The following is a 17,863-nucleotide window of genomic DNA, read 5'->3' as shown; positions in this document are numbered from 1 at the left end:
ATGCATGTGTTCAGTTCTAAATACTACTAATGACCAAATCGTTCAGAGTAGCTACTTTTATTAAGTAACTACTACATGCTAAGTTCTATGAGAAATACTTGACATACATTATCTCATTTAATCCTCACAATAACCCAGTGAGATAGGTATTAATTTTTTCCACAAATATCTGTTGTGTCCCTACTATGTGCCAGGCATTGGAGCTGTTATTATCTTTGTTTACAAATGAAAACAACTGAAGTTCAGAAGAAGAAAGTAAGGTGGGTGCCTAAGGTCCCAGGCAGCAGCTAACTCCCAGGCCTGTTTTTACCCCCCATACCACACTGTAAGGCTGCGCCTCTTCCCTCCATTGCCACATCCACAGGTATTTATGGAGAACTCATCAAATACGTAGGACTGGGTAACATACTAAAAAAGTTGAATCCTGTCTCTCCAAAAGGTAATTTCTAATTGGGGGGAACCAAGTAATTAAGCAATAGGTGACCTCAAGCCAAAAAAGAAGAAGTTAAACAAGATATGCTTTAGGCAGAAAGCCACACGGATCAGACATTTTTTTTTTTTTTTTTTTTTAGCCATGCCGCACAGCTTGCAGGATCTTGGTTCCCCGACCAGGGATTGAACCCAGGCCCAGGGCACTGAAAGCACCAAGCCCTAACCACTGGACCACCAGGGAATTCCCAGGATCAGACCAGCTTGTGCTGTGCCCATGGCTTCAACACATCCTAGGCTTAAAACTCACAGACACACAGAGAGAGAAAATCAAACTTAAAAAATAAAAATTATAAAGCGGGTCCAGGGACTTCCCTGGTGGCACAGTGGTTAAGACTCTGCACTCCCAATGCAGGGGGCCCAGGTTCAATCCCTAGTCAGGAAACTAGATCCCACATGCATGCCACAACTAAGAGTTCACATGCCACAACTAAGGAGCCCACGTGCTGCAACTAAGGAGTCTGTGTGCTGCAACTAAGGAGCCCTCGAGCCACAACTAAGGAGCCCACCTCCCGCAACTAAGACCCAGTGCAACCAAATAAATAAACATTTAAAAATAAATAGGGACTTCCCTGTTAGCACAGTGGTTGAGAATCTGCCTGCCAATGCAGGGGACATGGGTTCAATCCCTGGTCCGGGAAGATCCCACATGCCGCGGAGCAACTAAGCCCGTATGCCACAACTACTGTGCCTGTGCTCTAGAGCCCATGCGCCACAACTACTGAGCTCGCGTGCCACAACTACTGAAGCCCGTGTGCCACAACTACTGAAGCCCGTGTGCCTAGAGCCCATGCTCCACAACAAGAGAAGCCACCGCAATGAGAAGCCCATGCACTGCAACGAAGAGTAGCCCCCGCTCTCCGCAACTAGAGAAAGCCTGCACGTAGCAACAAAGACCCAGCACAGCCAAAAATAAATAAATTTAAATTAAAAAAAGAAAAGAAACCTTTGCTTTAAAATAAATAAATAAATAAAGTGGGTCTAAATACCTATTTGTAATTAATTATGTGCTTGTTTGCCCCTGGTGCTGACAACTTCCTAAAGAGATACAAGGAGGCTGAATGAGGGACTAGAGACAGGAGACCTGGTTTATAACCCGGTCCCATCTCTGGCTTTGCTGAATGAGTTGGGGCAGCCTCCTGAGCCTTCCTGGGCTTCCATTTCTCTGTTCACAAAACAGGAAGCATAATACCTGCCCACTGAGCTTATGGGTGTAAAGAAAGATACAGTTTCCCTGAAACTATTTTTTGGGGGGAACACATGTAAAAGGGGGATGGTTCCTTTATCTGTGCTTGTTACCTGTGCTTGGTTGGAAGGAAAATTTAACATACTTGGACATTCACTTTTATTCCTCGTTGAGTTTCATTTTCCAAAGGACCTTTTGTTTCTGGAAGAACTTGGGCCGTATCACTTATCTTCTTCTGATACCAGGGGCTTCTGGGCTTGAGGCCTCTTTATACCAACATGGAAGAGTGGGTGGGGTTAGCAAGGGAGGGGCATTGGCCAAACAAACAGTATCAGCTAGAGAGTGTTTTCCAAAACCTGAAGACTTTTGGGCCTTATGGCACATGCCAAGAAATTTACTTCAGTTCACAAGAGGAGGCTCAGCCTAGATCTCTTCTTGTCAAATAGATGCAAAAAGCAATAGTTAACATGTAAGGGGGCTAAGAAGTAGGGGAGGGTACTGACTGTTCCCATAATACATGGTTAACCCTCAGGGCAACCCTTTTCTGTAAGTGTGATTATCCCCATTTTACAGATGAGGAAATAGGCTCAGAGGCCGCCCAAGCCACCCAACGAGGCTGGTAAAAGAGGAGGACAGGGCTTCCCTGGTGGCGCAGTGGTTGAGAATCTGCCTGCCAATGCAGGGGACACGGGTTCGAGCCCTGGTCCGGGAAGATCCCACATGCCGCGGAGCAACTAGGCCCGTGAGCCACAACTACTGAGCCTGCGCGTCTGGAGCCTGTGCTCCGCAACAAGAGAGGCCGCGATAGTGAGAGGCCCGCGCACCGTGATGAAGAGTGGCCCCCACTTGCCACAACTGGAGAAAGCCCTCGCACAGAAACGAAGACCCAACACAGCCAAAAATAAATAAATAAATAAATAAAAGAGGAGGACAGATTTGCAAAGAAGGTCTGACAGAAAATCAACTTTTAACACATTCACCACTGAGTTAGAGACAGGCACCACCCCACGCCTCTTTCTACTCCATTCCACCTACACAGCCTATTCCCTCAGCCCCACTCCCCTCCCTGGTATTCCTGCACTGTCTCAAGTGGTCTCCTGATGAGCTTCCCCACCAACTAAATTCTCCTCCCTGCCATGCAGCCTACCACACTGCCTGAGCCAATTCTCTGGCTCTTTGATTGACGGGCCCTGCCTCTGCTTAAAATCTCCGCGTGCACATCCCTGCCTGTCCTGCTGCCTTTAGCCACACAGGCCTACGCTCCAGCAACAGTGGACCACTCACTGTTTGTTTTATTCTTTCATTCGACAAATATTTAAGCATCTATAATGTGCCAGCTACTGTCCAGGCCCTGGACATGGAGAGGAGGGCAAGACACACATTCCCTGCCTTTAGGAAGCTCCCGTCTAATCCCCTGTGGGTCCCATGCTTTCCTGCCTCAAGTCATGTTATTTCTCTCACTCTGACATAGCTGTGAGGTCCTGAGCGTGAATCCCAGCTTGACCACCTCGTGACTTCGGGAAAATATCCATCCTCTCTCTAAGCCTCAGTTTCCCCATCTGTCAATTGGAGATGATAATACTACTTTCCTCACAGAGCTTCAGTGAGCCTTAAATGAGAGAATGTGTGTAATTTAAAAGCACAATGCCTGACACATAGTATATGCTAAGTAAATATTACCTTTCATTACTTTTATTATTGCCAATGATGCCTTTCCATTTCCACCTGTCCAGAATTTTACTGGTCCTTCAAGGCTCAGCACAAAACGCCAACTTCTTCACAAAAATCTTATTTAATCTCCATAGTTCGAATAGATTTCTCCCCTCTCTTAACTCCTAGTGACAATTTCCCTAAAGCATTTACTACTTTCTGTCTTCAATTATGACTACTTATAAATATGCCTTATCCTCCATCTAGATTAATATATTTCTTGAGGGCAAGGATTATACCCCATTCTTCTTAGTGTTGCTTATAGTAACCATCAGTGCTGCCTTTATACAGCTAGCCCTCAGTATGTTTTCTGGACAAAGGAATGAATGAATGAATGGATGCAGGATCACTCCTGATCACATCAATGTTTTGGTAACTAGAGCAACACTGTCAAGGGCCAAGCACTAAATTTTATATATTTATTTATATATAAACATATATAAATACTTAATATATATGTACTTAATGTATAATGTATATAATAAATATATTTATTGTATATAATAAATATAAATTATATATATACTTTTAAATGATAAAATATGGGGGCTTCCCTGGTGGCGCAGTGGTTAAGAATCCGCCTGCCAATGCAGGGGAAACGGGTTCGAGCCCTGGGCCGGGAAGATCCCACATGCCGCAGAGCAACTAAGCCTGTGCACCGCAACTACTGAGCCTGCGCTCTACAGCCCGCGAGCCACAACTACTGAGCCCGCGTGACACAACTACTGAAGCCCGTGCACCTACAGAGCAAGAGAAGCCACCATAATGAGAAGCCCGCGCACCGCAACGAAGAGTAGCCCCCGCTCGCCGCAGCTAGAGAAAGCCCGCGCACAGCAACGAAGACCCAATGCAGCCAAAAATAAAATAAATAAATTAAAAAAAAATAAGATAAAATATAATACAAAATGGGCTAACTTTTGCAAGTAGAAAAAAAAATTTAAGTCTAGCAAAGCAAAACCCACATATAAGCTCACAACCCAGAGGCAATCATAGGCAAGCTGGTGTATTCTAGTCTCTTTCCTGTTTGTATTTTACATAATTGAGATCATACTGCACATTCAACAGCTTTATTTTTTGCTTTTTTTTCCCCCTTAACATTGTATTATGAGTATTGTCTCCACATCGTTGCAAATCCCCTCCACATAGTCAGTGAGGTGTCAACTATTGAGCACCTATGGTATGCCTTACCTCACAGCAGCCCACCTTCTATTTGTACCACACTGCATTTCCCAAAGGGCTTTCATGGAGAGAGGACAGATGTGATTGTCCCCAGTTGGCAGCTGAAGAACTGAGCCCCACAGAAGTTCAGTGACTTGCTCCAGGATTCTGGGGCAGCAGAATCAAGATCAGAGCCCAGGTCTCTCCCCACCCATTCCAGACCCCTGCATCACACCACAGGAAACAGAGATAGCACACACTGAAAATGCAAAACTCCCATAGCCAAATGAAGGTAACCATGTTTAAACATTCCAAGGTCAAGAAACATCCAAGTTCATGGGGGCAGGTAGGAATCAGCAGTCAAAATGAAGGCAGAAGGCAATTTTACTGGCAACATGATCATAACTGAACTCCAGGACAGAAGGGCCCTGAGCTAGGGACTGGAGTAGAAACAAGAAAGGGCAAGACAGGATGGGAGGGGAGTTTGGGGGAGAATGGCTACATGTATATGTATGGTTGAGTTGCTTTGCTGTGCACCTGAAACCATCACAACATTGTTAATCGGCTTTACCCCAGTATAAAATAAAAAGTTAAAAAAAAAAAAAAAAGGGAAAAAGAAAGGGCAAGACATGTTTTCTGCCCTGGGGAACAAAACTCCCTATACCAGCACACTGTTCTCTTCACAGACCACCTGCCTGTCCTTTACATATGGCACAGAAAAAAGGGCAAAGGGTTTGGGGTCAAAGAGTTGGGTTCAAGCTCAGGTTTGCCCACTTCCAAGCTGTGTGATATCAGTCAAGTTACTTCACTTCTCTGAGCTTCAGTGTCTCCATCTATAAAATGGTGAAAAGGGAAATATTTGCCTGATAAAATTCAGAGAACATTAAATGAACCAGTATTTGTGTAAGGGTGTTAGAGTCCCAGCTCTGCCACCCACCACCTCTGTAACCTTGGGCAAGTTCTTTCACCTCTCTTTGCCTCAGTTTCCTCATCTGTAAAATAGAGATGATAACAGCACCTACCTCTTAGGGTTATTGTGGGGACTAAGTAAGTTAATTCTTGTAAAGTGCTTAGAACAGTGCCTGACAAATAGTAAGTGCTGAATAAATGTCTGTCATTATTAAAAAGGATAGTGGTCACTGGCATAGAGTCAAGGCAACCATTCTTCAAATTTCATGAAGAAAGCAGAGCCAGTGTTACGCTAATTATAGATAAGGAAACTGAGGCTCAGAAAGATTAGGTATTTATCTGGACTCACTGCTAGTCAGTGGCAGCTCCAGGACTTCTAAAGATTCTAAATGCAATGCCTTCTCCTCCAGATAACATTCTAGCTGTTGCAGGCTGCCAGCCCGCTGGCCAATTTCAGCCCACAGCATGTTTTGTTTGGCCCACACGGTATTTTTTTTTTTTTTAATTGAGTTTAACTGTGATTAGATGGGCCCAGCACACACTAGTGAGCCTCAGGTCCCAGCCTCCTCTGGTGTTTGTTACTCCCAGCCAAGTACCCTCATTTAGATCCCTGCACAGGCTGACGCCCTGCCAGTCACTAAATACATGGTACAGACAAGTTCAAGAGACTAAAGGGGAGGTAGAGAGGAGTACAGGCCAGAGGGACAGGGAAAAGATAGTTAGGGAAGACTTCTTGGAGGTGGCTGTACTTGAGTTAGGACTTAAAGTTGGAGAGTGGGAATTGTTTAGATTAAAAGGGAGGGTAGGAGGTAAGGCAGATTGATTTGGCATTTGGTGACCTTCAGGGATGTTTATGAGTTTCCCCGCCAAGACTTCCTCAGCCCTTTTCCTTGGTTGAGAAGAGGAAAGAAATGAGTTGCCCTTTATCTCAGATGAGGTCATGTGACTCAGGAGGTCACACTGTCAATGTTTGATGATTGGATTACTGATCTGTGTCATCATCCTTGAAGACTCACTGCACTGCTCAAGGCACCAGGAAGGAGGTGTGGTCACAGGAGCCAAAGTATGAACTATGGCCTAACTATGGCCATCTAGAACTAAATTTCTTTCCATCCGAGCAGTCTTGATGGTAGTTTCTAACATTTCACACCTCTATGGCAAAGAAGATGAGTGCTGGTCGCAGAAATGAGATGGGGAAAGGCTGTGGCAAACTAATGAAGCTGCCTGACTGCCTGACTCAGTGACAGTCACTGGATCAGAGAGGTTTGCCAATTCCCACAGGGTCCCATAGCACTTGAGTCTCTGGATCTGTGACACATGATAGGAATAAGGAACTTCAAATAACGTGAGTGGCCTAATTACCTAATGTGGGTAAAGTGCGTAGAGATCATCAAAGACAAGGTTTAGCCGGGCTCATTTTGCACTGATAGCATTGCCTGCCGTGTTTTCTGCAAGCCCCCAGGGTGACAGGGCTCCCAGGGAGCCCCTCCACTGGGAAAAGCAGGAAATGTTACCGCACATCTGCCACTCCCGTGCATAAAACCCTCCAATGGCTTCAGAGTGCAACAGAAATAAACTCCAGACCTCTCATCTCGTCCCACAAGACCCCGTGCGCTCCAGACTCCATCCACCTCAAATTTCCCCTCTCTGCTCCTCTCCTCCGCCCTTGCCCTGTGCCAGCTCCTCAAACGCTGGGAACTCATCCCTTCCTGGGGGCACCACCTGGAACACATCCTCCCAACACACACACACAAACAGCCTGCACTTCTCATCCTTCAAGCCTCAGCTTAAATGGCCCCTTCCCAGAGAGACCTCCCTTAATCGACTTGGCTGAAGTACTTCGTGTGCTTCATAGCACAGATCACAATCTCTGCTTTTTCCCATTTCCTCCACTAACATGTAAACTGTGAGCCTGGAGCTCGTGGCTATTTTATTCACCCTTAGTATTCCCAGTCACAAGCACAGTGCTTGGCACAGCAGACCCTTAATATTTTGCTGAAGGAACGCTGTGTGGTCTCTGGCAAGTTGCTTCCCCTCTCTGGGCCTCAGTATCCCCACATGTGAAATGCAGTGGCTGGATGAGGGGCTGCTGAGGGCCCTTGGCGCTCTGACTGTGGTTCTGTGACTAACATCTGGGCCTTGGGCCCAGGAGTGAGCCTGGCGTGCTGCATCTCCACAGCACTGGACGCTCGCGCTGATTTAATCAGGTGGCAGACACCCTGTAATTTAGTGCTCTGCTGTCCCTCCTCCCTAGTCGCTGGGCTGGAGACCATGCTGTCAGATTTCCAGGGTGATCCATGCACAGCCACCTGTTCTCCCAACTCACTGATCCCAGTGTCCACGAGGAGGGGATGGTTGGCAGGCAGGACGGGCTGGGAGAGGATGTTCAAGCCAGAAGCTTGAGAGCCAGGAGGACTTGTCAATGTCATGAACTGAAAGATTGGGATCTATGAGAGATTTCGTCAAACCCTACACTCTCTGGTGAGAAGGGACCTTCCAGAACAACTGACCAGTCCTCTGCCAACACCCTACCTGCCCTAAACAGTGCTCAGTAATGATCACCATCACCTTGATTCCACTCAAAGTGCCCAGAATAAAGGCCTCACGCCCTCTCAGAGCTGCTCATCTTGTCGATCAACAGCTTTGTCAAATCAAAACTCTTTACTCGGCAGCACAGTGAAACAGCAGGCAGTGTAGCATGGGGGCGAAGGGCCAGGGCTCTGAGCCAGGTGGCCTGGGCAGAATCTCAGCTCCACAACCTCCTTGCTTTGTGAGCTTGAGCAAGCCAGGAGCCCTCTTGGTGCCTCCATTTCCTCTTCTGTGAAACAGACAGAACACTCATTGGGCTGCTGGGAGAACTGCAAGTGTTAATACCTAGTGGGAAGCCCATAAATGTTTGTTACTGTTAACTGCCACCTATGAATGTTCTTCTTGGTTTTGTTATTGTTTTTAGTTCTTCTTGGACTCTGTTCTCAGGGTTGGTTGATTTGTTTGCAAAAGAGTGGGGCACAGCCCAAAAACATAGGGCTGGGAAATCAGAGGGCTGTGCTCGCTGGTGACTGTAAGACTATTCACTTCATCCTTCCGGGCCTCAGGATCCTCACCTGAAGAAAGGGGACGGATAATCCCTGTCCTGCTTTCTGTCATACAGAACAAATGAGAAATAGACAAGAAGGCTTTGAAAAGTGAAAAATGCTATCTAAATGGGAGGGGTTCATCTTATGTTGTCAGAGAAGCCCTTTCCTCTTTCAGCAAGGCACATTAGATTCCAAACAGCAAAAGAGCTAAACTCAACCTATTTGGCAAACAGTGTGTTTTGGGTACTTGTGAATTTGAAGCTAATCCTTTCAGAATCTTCTTTTATTAATGTACCAGAGCAAACAAATTTGAGAAGGGCTTACATACAAGCATTTGGTACATTCTTACAAGATGTAGGGCTTGGTTTGGCTGATTTCTGCCATCTTTGTTTATTGTTAGAATTATTGTTTCTTCAGTTTCTCTTCTTCAGCAATTTGATTGGCAGGATCCAGGTGATGCGCATTCACTTTTGCAAATATCAGCAGGACACAGTAGCTCTGCATAATGTCAGGAATCTTGTGTGACCTTTGTTCAATACCTGTTATGCCATGTGGACCCAGAGACAGCCTCTTCACTGTACAGATCAGAAACCAAGGCCTAGAGAGGCGAGGGCACGGGCCCAAAGTCACACAGCTGGTTAATGTGAGGCTTGACTTGGTAACCAGGTCTCTTGACTCCAAACTCCATACTCTTTCCAACAGTTCTGTGGACTCTTGCAATTTCTCTAAATTAGCTGACTGTGTATCAAAATCTTGTAATTCATAGGGGTTTATGTTTGTCAAAACTCATTGAACTGTAAACTTAAAATCTGTACAGTAAAAAAAAAAAAAAAGCAAAAATGAGAAAATCTGTACAGTATATTGTTGTACATTTAACACAATTTTTTTTTTTTTTAGGCCACACTGCGTGGCAGGCGGAATCTTAGTTCCCCAACCAGGGATCGAACCCGTGCTCCCTTCAGTGGAATCGCAGAGTCTTAACAACTGGACCACCAGGGAGGTCCCAAACACAATTTTTAAAAATGATAAAATGGTATGGCGGAGTTCTATTTCATGAGGGGATCAATGTCTAAGGTCAGCATTTATGGCAAAAAAAAAAAATGTATACTATAAAGGGCTCAAGAAAAGTCTTTACAAAGGTAGCACATAGGAGCCAGCATGGTCTCTCAGACATGGTTTCTTTGGGCATTTTAACAGCCGACTGTTTCTTCAGAGGGTCCAGATTAGATGCTGACTGGCATATAGGGGTCAGGTTGTGAGAAAAAGAATGTGTCTCTACAATAGGATGATATTCAGTGTGGTGAGATGCACACGTGGGAACCAAGTCTGCAAAGGGAATGACAGCTTGTAGTATCTCACCTTAGACACACACACAGGCGCTCGCATGCATGCACGTGCAGACCTCCCCCCGCCACCCCAGCAGCTTCCTGGATCAGGTTAACCAAGGGCCTGAAGCCAGAGACAAAGATCTGAGGGTTCCTGGGACCCAGTGTGTGAGTGAAGTAGGGGAATTTCAGGGCCTCTGCCAGGGAGGGCTGAGGGGAAGGGGTTGGAACCAGGCTGGAAAGTTGGAACAATGGAAAATACCTCATTCAAGAGGAGAGGGCAGGGATGGGAACCAGAGAAGGAGGAGGAGATTAAAGGCTTGGAGGAAATCAAAGAGAGAGACATTGGGAAGTAGTTTGGTTTTTGAGAAGGAGAAAGCAAGTATCAAGGGCTGACCTGCTGCAACATCACAAAACTAGTAACTGTCCTTCGATAAGTAAACACCCTAAATTTTGGAGTGATGGGAGGCTCATCCACAAAGCAGAATATGTTTGATGAGATTAAATTTTATAAGCTTCAGAAAGGTTGTTAGTCATTTATACATAAAAAGGAAGATTCCACATTTCTCAGTATCAAAAGGGTTTGCTCTTTTGAGGATTTTAAGCATTCCCCCTAGGATTGTGTTAAAACAATATAGATGTTCACCTCATACCCATTAGGATGGCTACTATCAAAAAAGAAAAAGAAAATAAGTGTTGGAGAGGATGTGGAGAAATAGGAACCCTTGTACACTGTTGATGAGAATGTAAAATGATGCAACCACTATGGAAAACAGTATATAGCTGCCTCAAAAAATTAAAAATAGAACTACTATATGGGGACTTCCCTGGTGGCGCAGTGGTTAAGACTCTGCACTCCCAATGCAGGGGGCCCAGGTTCGATCCCTAGTCAGGGAACTAGATCCCACACGCATGCCACAACTAAGAGTTCGCGTGCCATAACTAAGGAGCCTGTGTGCTGCAACTAATGAGCCCACGTGCTGCAACTAAGGAGCCAGCGAGCCTCAACTAAGGAGCCTATGAGCCAGAACTAAGGAGTCCGCCTGCTGCAACTAAGACCCAGTGCAATCAAATAATAAATAAATATTAAAAAAAAAGAACTGCTATAGGATCCAGCAATCCCACTTTTGGATATATAACCAAAGGAATGGAAAGCAGGGTCTTGTAGAGCTATTTGCATACCCATATTCATAGCAGCATTATTCATAATAGCCAAGAGGTAGAAACAACATCAAACTCCATCAGTGGAGGAATGGATAAACAAATGTGGTCCATACATACAATGGAATACTATCCAGCCTTAATATGGAAGGAAACTCTGCCACATGCTACAACATGGATGAAGCTTGAGGACATTATGCTAAGTGAAATAAGCCACTCACAAAACAACAGATACTGTATGATTCCACTTATATGGGGCATCTAAAATAGTCAAACTCACAGAAACAGAAAGTAGAATGGTGGTTGCCAGGGGCTGGGGGAAGGGGGAAAGGGAAATTGTTTAGTGGGTACAGAGTTTCAGATTTGCAAGATGAAAAGCTCTGGAGATCTGTTTTACAACACTGTGAATATACTTAACACTATTGAGCTGTACACTTTAAAATGGAAAATGTTATGTTAGGTGGCTTTTATTACAATAAGAAAAAAACCAGACAAACAAAAACCCAGTAATTTGCCTGTAGACCTCCCTTTACTCATTGAAAAATAGCTGGCTATAAAACAGCTTGTTCAGTGTGATACTATTTGTGTCAAATGTCCTTTTTTGTTTTAATACATGTATGTCATCATCATTAGGATATACAACAAAAGATAAACAGTGGTTATTTCTGAGTACTGATTTTGTTCTTTTGGCCAATCTGTATTTTCTAACGTTTTTAAACAGAGCATTCTGTTACTTATTAAAACAACAAAAAAAACTTCACCCCATTCCAGCCCCTGTCTTGATGTCCACAAAGTTTACAGAAGTTGAATTCGTATTTTTTAAAATTAATTAATTAATTTTTTTTTTTTGGCTGCATTGGGTCTTCATTGATGTGCGCAGGCTTTCTCTAGTTGCGGCGAGCTGGGGCTACTCTTCGTTGTGGTGGCTTCTCTTGTTGTGGAACATGGGCTCTAGGCACGCAGGCTTTATTAGTTGTGGCACGTGGGCTCAGTAGTTGTGGCTCGCGGGCTCTAGAGCACAGGCTCAGTAGGTATGGCGCACGGGCTTAGTTGCTACGCGGCATGTGGGATCTTCCCAGACCAGGCCTCGAACCGGTGTCCCCAGCATTGGCAGGCGGATTCTTTTAAACACTTTTTTTTTTTTTAAATAGATTTATTTATTTTTGGCTGCGCTGGCTCTTCGTTGCTGTGCGCGGGCTTTCTCTAGTTGCGGTGAGCGGGGGCTACTCTGTTGCGGTGCGCGGGCTTCTCATTGTGGTGGCTTCTCTTTGTTGCTGAGCACGGGGTCTAGGTGCATGGGCTTCGGTAGTTGTGGTTCACGGGCTCTAGAGCGCAGGCTCAGTAGTTGTGGCGCATGGTCTTAGTTGCTCCGTGGCATGTGGGATCTTCCCGGACCAGGGCTCAAACCCGTGTCCCCTGCACTGGCAGGAGGATTCTTAACCACTGCGCCACCAGGGAAGCCCTGGCAGGCGGATTCTTAACCACTGCGCCACCAGAGAAGTCCCTGAATTCGTATTTTTGAGTTTTATTTCATATATAATTAGAAATCACTGCTAATAATTATTTTTAAGATAATATTAATAGTAATATTTCCTATGTAGGGCAAGCTTAATCTGTGCCAGACACTTGTGCTTTTCATGAGTTATGTCACACAATAACCCTTTGAAGTAGGTGCTATTATTAAACCCATTCTGCAGATGAGAAAACAGAGGTTAAGTGACTGGTGCAAATTGATTTATAAATGTCAGAGGTATGTTCAATCTCACAGCAGTCTGATTCCAAAGCCTGTGTTGACAGCCTGACTATTCTGCTAGACCCGCATGATGTGCTTATCTGTCATCCAGTTTATGAGTGCCTTGTCAGCCACAAACATATAATTTATGTGTTACTTAGATTGTTCAAACAATACCTCTCACTCTCCCACAGGTTATAGGATATTTGTTTCAAAGACAGGGCAAAGATCAACCTCCCTCCAGAAATCCCAAGCCATGTAACATTCCAGGTGAGTCCCGACAGAGCTAATGAGCCAATCTTGGGGACTCGGAGCGGTCTGGGACCCTGGTACAGTACCCAGGACATTTCCCTTCTTCACCTATATACTGACGGCACTGCCTGCTACACCAATCGGGATACACACTCACTTCCTGGGACCAAGTTTAACTGGAGGGGAGGGGAATGTGCGACAGGAAAGGCTGTCAAATGTGGCAACTGTCATAATATGATTTATCTCAAAAGAATTATTACAATTATGTAATTAACACTTTGTATCCAGACATTTTCATCTCTAAGGATCTCTGAGAGTCTTACGGATAACTTAAATATATATCACATACATTGCTGGAGACGAAGTCTATAGTTTCAGAAGATAATTAAAACTCCTTCCCCTTTGGAATTAAGAGAATTGCCTATGGGATGAATATTATGCCCACCAAACACGAATAGATCTAAACCCAGGAACTCCGAACACAGGACTGGAAAGGATCTTGAAGAGGAATATGTCCAGGAAAAACAAATAAATTTCTAATAAACATAATACCAATTTCAAATCCCCTGCTCATGGCAGGAATTATTAATCAACCATAGCACCCTTCCCCACTAAGCCTGGCCTTGTCCTCAGAATCTTTCTTAACACAGCACTCTAGGCAGCCGCCACCACCTAATCAGAGTTGAACCCTATTTGCCATGCAGGAAATTAGTCCACTGTCATCCTTCCAATGTGACAGACAGGGAACTGAAGTTCAGAGAGGTAAATTAACTTGCTCAAAGTTACAGAGTGGTAATACAAAGCTGAAGTTTCCAAATGTTTGTTTTTTTTCTTAATCTCTTCCCCTGCTCTTTGCTCTGTTCAAAATATACTTGGATTATATGCTTTGCACCAGATTTCTCTTTCCTGAATGAGCTGTTTAGAATGCCTCTTCCAAAGATTTGCTGAGTGACAATGGGCCTATTGCTTAACCCTTCCAGCGTCAAGGGCTTTCAAATTGAAAATGGAGATGGTAATCTGGGTTCAGATCCCTGCCTTCTTACTGGCAAATTGGGGTACTCTTTTGAGAAATGTGAGCTGCTGCTGAAATTTATATGACTATAGGGAAAGGATCAGACATTTTGACAGCACCTTCTCTAGGTAAGGTACTGTGTTCCTGCATGCAATGTGGTTTTGCTCTAGAAAGTGTAAAAATGAAGTAAGACACTGGCTGGCTATGGTGATCTGGCTATGTTATTTGGAAGGCTACTTGGAAGGAGGTGGCATTTGAGCAAGACTTTGGAGATCAATAGGATTAAGTGTTTCTTTTGATTATAAAAGAGTACATGGTCATTATACAACTACTGGGAAAGACAGTATGTCAAGAGGAAAAAATCACCCCTATTTCCTTTATAAACCATGTCAACATTTTGTTTTATTTTTCTCTTCTAATATCTTCTTTTACCCCATGCATAGGTATTTATTTTTTTCCCTCCTTTCATATGGTTGTTGTTAATCTATGCATACCACTTTATATTTTGATTTTTAAAAAGTTTTAATATACTGTGAGAGTGCTTCATAACCCAATAATTCTACTCCTAAGAATAACCAACAGAAGTACATACATACATATGTTCACCAAAAGGCACATGCCAGTAGTACTTTTCGTAATAGGGCCAAACTGGAAACAACCTGCATATCCACCAATAGAATAGATAAATAAATTGTAGTATATTCACAAAATTGAAAACTATACAGTGATGAAAATAAACTATAGCTACACAAAGCAATGTGGATGAATCTCACAGATATAATTTTGAGCAAAAGAAGCCAGACACAAAAAAGAACACACTGTATGATCTATTGACATTAAGTGCAAAACCAGGCCAAACTTACCATGGTATAAGAAGTCAGAACAGTGCTTATCCTTGGGGGCATGGCTAGTGACTGGAATGGAGCACGGGGGCAGGCATCTGACTGTAGTTTACAAAGCATAATCAACTGGTGGAAATGTATCAAGCTGTAGGTTTATGACTTGTGTACTTTTCTACATAGATGCTGTAAGTCAATAAAACATTAATTAATTAAGTAGTTGCAGGAAGATACATTCATTAGGCAGACAGGGCCAAGAATGTCACTTTGGGCAGAGGGAACTGTACAGACTCAAGAGTGGGAAATGGAAAACATTTCAGATTACTCACGACATTGGTATTACAATATTTTGCATCAACAAGCTATCTCAAAGCTTAGGGCTTGGGACTTCCCTGGTGGTGCAGTGGTTAAGAATCCACCTGCCAATGCAGGGGACACAGATTCGAGCCCTGGTCCGGGAAGATCCCACATACTGCGGAGCAACTAAGCCCATGTGCCACAACTACTGAAGCCCACACACCTAGAGCCTGTGCTCCGCAACAAGAGAAACCACCACAATGAGAAGCCCGCGCACTGCAATGAAGAGTAGCCCCCGCTCACCGCAACTAGAAAAAGCCCACTTGCAGCAACGAAGACCCAACGCAGCCAAAAATAGAATAAATAACTTTATTTATTTATTTAAAAAAAAAAAAAAACTTAGGGCTTAAAAACAACTACATTCATTTGCACATAATTCTGAGAGTTGGCAGTTTGGGCTGGGTTCAGCTAGAGAGTGCTGCTAGTATCATCTGGGTCGCTCATGCAGTTATAGTCATGGAGACTGACTGGGGCTGGATAGTCCAAATGGCCTTGCTGTTCACCCTTTTTGCCTGCTCTAGGAAAATGAATCTGGGCTCTTTAAATATCCTTTTCTTGGCATGCTGCTTAATTTTGTCAGTAGAGGGAACTGGAGAGACATTAAAGTAAGAAAGGTTTTTTGCTTCCTGCTTTCAGTGTGCAGGCTCACCAGGCTCCTGCACTGCATGTGGGTCCCCCAGGCCCAGCTCCTCCAAAAGATGGCTTCTCCAGCATCAGGCTCCTGCAGTTCACAGCAGCCAGAGGCTTCCCGGGGAGCTCTTGTCAAGTGATTTTTGTAGCAAAGTGTCTCTGGTGAGACATTTCTATATGAATGGCTTTCTTGATAACTGAGATGGCACATTTCCAGCAACTTTCAGAGGATGATTTCTACCAAGTCCACTGGCGTGACATGGTACCACAGTGACTTCTCTGCCATTCAGTGGGCACAGCCAAGTCCTCTCCAACGAGATCTGGATCTCAGCCCTGGGGCAAAGGGGGAGGCTCTTCCTCAGGTGCTCTATGTCAGCTCTAGGGATAGTTGCCGCTCCTTATATCTGCTATTCCTATATTCTTTAGAGTTCTCTTTACTTCTTATTAGTGAGTCCCTTGTTTCTCCAAACCTCCTGTTACAACAAATAATTATATTAAACTTTCCCTGTTCAGATACTATGTAGTTTCTCTGTCCTGGTTGGACCCAGACAGATCCATGCCTCACTCATCTATCTGGTGATCGGTGCTGGCTACTGGCTCTGCCTTGCTCCCCATATGTCTCCAGCAGGATAGGCTCAAATTTTTTTTTACAAGGCAGCTGGACTCGAAAAGGGTTAATGCTGAAAATGCAAGGCCTCTTGAGGCCAAGGCTCAGACGTCCCATAATATCACTTCGACTGATATCTATTAGTTAAAGTGAGCCATACGGCAAACCCAGATTCAAAGGAGAAAAAATAAACTCTATCTCTTGTGGCAAAGTCATACTGCAAATGGGCATGGGTATAGGAATGGGAGGAACTGTTGTTCCCATCACTGCTAACAACTACCACAGACCCACTGCATCAGAAGCAGCAGAATACTTCTTGAAAGCAGATTCCTTGACTCTACTCTAGAGCTGCTAAATCCAAATATCTGGGGCAGAATATGAGAATCTAAAATGTTAACACTCCTCTCCCTATCCCAGCGTAGGTGATTCATACTCATATTAAAACTTAAGAACCATTCATCTATACTCACACAATATTGATACTTACTTGTCACTTTGAAGATATCTTTCTATTGCCTTCTGGCTTTCATAAGTTCTGTTTAGAACCTGTCAATATTATTGTCACTGCCTTCAAAAATGTCCCCCTTATCTTTGGTTTTTAGAAGTTATAACATAGTAGGACCTAGTTCAGTTTCTCTATATTTGTTTTGCTTGGGGTTGAAAGTGATTCTTAAATCTGTGGCTTAATGTCTTTCACCAGCTTTGGAAAATCATTGACCATCAAATACTGCTTCTGGTATCACTTCATTTCTCTTCAAGTCTCTCCCCTCCACCTCTACCTCCCCATTCTCCTTCTCCTTTTCTTCCTTCATCCTTTTCTTCCTTCTTCTTCTATTCCTTCTCTTCCTCTTCCTCCTCCTCTTTCTTCTTCTTTTCCCTCTCTCCTGCTCTCTGCCTCCCTCCCAATGGGACTTCAATTATTTGTATTTAGACATTTTCACCATGTTCCATATGACTTGTATTACATGTTCTGTAGTTTAAATATTTTCTACTGACCTGTTTTTCAGTTCACTAATTTCATCTTTAGCTGTACTATATACTGTAATCTTACATACTTTTGAGTTCTTAATTTCAGTTATTGTATTTCAGGCTTAGAATTTCCATTTGATTCTCCTTGATAGATTCTAGTTCTCTGCTGAAATTCTCCATCTTCTCATATAATGTCTTAAACATATTAATCACGTTTTATTTATTTATTTATTTTAATATTTATTTATTTGGCTGCGCTGGGTCTTAGTTGCGGCACGCAGGATCTTCATTGCAGCAATGCGGGATCTTTTGTTGCAGCATGCAGGCTCTTCGTTGTGGCATGCGGGCTTCTCTGTAGTTGTGGTGCACTGGCTCCAGAACACGCAGGCTCAGTAGTTGTGGCACGTGGGCTCTCTAGTTGTGGCACACGGGCTATAGAGCACGCGGGCT

At 44.0% G+C, this 17,863-nt stretch overlaps 1 long non-coding RNA gene across 1 annotated transcript in view; it reads right to left on the bottom strand.

The window, feature by feature from the left end:
* Window positions 1-9,241: 9,241 nt before the first annotated feature.
* Window positions 9,242-17,863, bottom strand: part of LOC137759709 (uncharacterized) — a 41,230-nt gene continuing 32,608 nt past the window's right edge. The window contains exon 4 of the long non-coding RNA XR_011073129.1: window positions 9,242-9,338. This is a non-coding gene — a long non-coding RNA (uncharacterized lncRNA). The remainder of the gene's footprint in view (window positions 9,339-17,863) is intronic.

This window comes from Eschrichtius robustus, chromosome 2 (assembly GCF_028021215.1).
Source record: "Eschrichtius robustus isolate mEscRob2 chromosome 2, mEscRob2.pri, whole genome shotgun sequence".
Lineage (NCBI taxonomy): Eukaryota > Metazoa > Chordata > Mammalia > Artiodactyla > Eschrichtiidae > Eschrichtius > Eschrichtius robustus.
Note: the sequence above shows the minus strand (reverse complement) of the source record. Positions and strands in the feature narration are given on the sequence as shown.